Source organism: Sinocyclocheilus rhinocerous, unplaced genomic scaffold (assembly GCF_001515625.1).
Source record: "Sinocyclocheilus rhinocerous isolate Xijiao unplaced genomic scaffold, SAMN03320098_v1.1 scaffold907, whole genome shotgun sequence".
NCBI lineage: Eukaryota > Metazoa > Chordata > Actinopteri > Cypriniformes > Cyprinidae > Sinocyclocheilus > Sinocyclocheilus rhinocerous.
Window position 1 is genome coordinate 27042 of NW_015662569.1, and position 2716 is coordinate 29757.

The 2716-nt window shown below is 35.5% G+C and overlaps 1 protein-coding gene across 4 annotated transcripts in view; it reads left to right on the plus strand.

Annotated features, from left to right (window-relative positions):
• The window catches only part of cul9 (cullin 9), a 59443-nt gene that overhangs the window by 16522 nt on the left and 40205 nt on the right, over window positions 1–2716 (plus strand). The gene's annotated exons all lie outside the window — the stretch shown is intronic.

Genomic DNA, 2716 nt, shown 5'->3' on the forward strand with positions numbered 1-2716 from the left:
TGATAAAGGCTATGTCGATTAGCATTGCATTATTATATACTTTATTATAATAAAAATTATAATAAGACGAACTCAGATATTTGTCGTAGTCGTGTGTTTATTAGTCACGTTGAATTAATGAAAGCAGTTAAATCTTCTGTTTATTCAGCAACCGCTATAGGGATTTCCTGGGTTTCTTCTGCGAGGTGTATTAGAAGTTTCCGCGCAAGAACGCCCTCTGGCCTTCGGATGGAGATTTACTACTGATCACAGAACCATTCTTCACTCAAAGATACGCATGACAATCGCAGCTTCTGTCTAATCGCGATTTATCGCCTTTGCGATTTAATTTCGATTAATCATGCAGCCCTAATCTGTACTACATAAACCATCTGCATGAAATCAAAATCAGCAGTCAAGCTGATTGAATGAGAATACAAATGAACTCTCTGACAAAGCAGCGCTGTGCTTATGAACACTGCTTTAATATGCATTATACAGAGACGAGATGAAAAGAAAAGTCAGTCCCCCTCAGAGATACATTCATATAAACTCCTACCCCCAACTGTATTGTGATTCATTGAACATCTCAACCGATTTGAATCTTCACATACTTGTATCAATTTTCAACCGGCTCGCGGTGCATCGCTACATCCCTAATGTATTAATATTTAGAATTAGCTTTTTTTTTCAGTTTTTATTTTAATTTTAAGTTTTAGTCATTTTGTGCATTGGTAATTTTTATAAATATTTTTATTTAGCTTTCATTTTTATTTCACGTTTAGTTCGAGTTATTTTAATAGTTCAGCTTAAACTTATTTATTTCAGTTAGTTACCAAGGCAACATTTCTACTTTTCATCTAATATTTATATTTTATTTTACATAATTTTTTCCAATTACAGATAATTTTAAGTTTATTTAGTGTATTTATTTTTAGTTTATTAACAATAACAACACTGGTTAAACAGACTGTTAAAGTTCTTTTTGCGTACCTGCATAGAGTGTCTGGCTTCAGTTTACACTTCAGTCCCTCTGGCGCACTGGCATCATAGCAGCATTTGTCCTTGCACTGATCGCTATAGCCACAGTCACACTGTTCATTAGCCTCAACCATACCATTACCACAGATGGGCTGTCCAGATTCTGGAAAAGAACAAAACAGTGAGAGAGAGAGAAAGGGAGACTGAAAAAAAAAAGAAGTCTGTTGCCTGATCAGGGCTGGTGGAATCAGTTTTTTGAGACTTTGATGAAACATTTCTACAGAACGGCACAATGAGCTCATTACAATGACAATTCTCCTGGAGCAATCTGAGGTTAACTGCCTCAGTCGAGGCCACCACTGTGATAGCTCACGGTTCGTTCCTGGTTACCAGCCCGAGAGCCTTAAACACTACTCCACACAAACATGTGGCATACAAAAAACTTGTAAAAGAAAATTGAGCACAATGTACCGCCTTTGCGATTTAATTTCGATTAATCATGCAGCCCTAATAATATGTAAACCTAACTAAATGCAAACCTACTTTTCGGATAGAATTCTCAAGTTAAAGTTTATTAAAAGTGTAATGTTCGGCCACTAATTTGCATTTTCATTCAGATTCAGAATTTGTTTAATTCAGTTTGTTCTTGGTGTAAAAACAATTGATTAGCTATAATTCCTTTGGAAAGTCATGGAAATGCAATATTTGCTCCCATTTTTATATAGCAGTTTATTTTATAATAGTTTACTTCTGACCTGTTTTTGCATATGTACTAGTGCTGTCAATTGATAAAAAAAAAATTAACTACTTAATCGCACTTTTTTTTTCCTGAGCGATTTCATCTCGCGATTAATCCCACATAATATTGAAGTTTTTAAGTATACTTTTATATTGCAATAATTTCACGTTTCCTCCGAGGACACTGGCGTTGTTTTATTTTTATACTACAAATTTTTTTCTCATCCAATATTTTGAGGAGACACTGCCTATATAAATCACTCGTTTTTCTAAAGAAACACTGTCCAACAGCAACACCAGCAGGTAAAGTTACAGTGGGAGTCAGTCCGCATCTCTAATATTCGAAAATCGTGACCCATCCCTAGTAGACACGTTCAAATTTTTGGTAACAGTGTTGCAAAAATTGCAAATAGAAAATAAAACGACCTACTGAGTTTGGCAGTTAGTCATATCTGAAGGTAAAGCACCTCCTTTCACTGCACATTTGTTGAAAACTAAAGGATTTTTAGGCCATTTTACACTGTTTATAGCAATAGTGCCTGTACTAGTGGTCGACCGATATATCGCCAAGGCCGATATTTGGCTTTTTTTTTTTTTAAATATCGGCCATCGGCCGATAAGTTTTCCTGTTTGGCCGATGCGTTCGAGGTGGACTTTTATTTTGACGGCGCTGAGAACGGCAGCGCCTGAGCACACAGTGCTCACATTCTCCCTCTTGTTCGCCGTTGTCGTTAACAGTTCTGTCTAATAATCAGATAATCAGAACGGTTAAACAAAGGAATTAATATGTATACAAAAAGTATTATAACGATTGCTTTTATATTGTTAGTAATAGAAAGGCAAACATTATAATACTTTCTTGTTTGCCGTCAGCATTTAGCAAATACGCATTTATATCATTTAAACAAATCTTTGAATGACTAATGAACATTTAATTTCACAAAGCTTGCAAACTTAGTCTGATCCAGTTGTGAGATCTTGTGAAGTGTGCATGTGTATCCTGCATGATCGCGTGTTC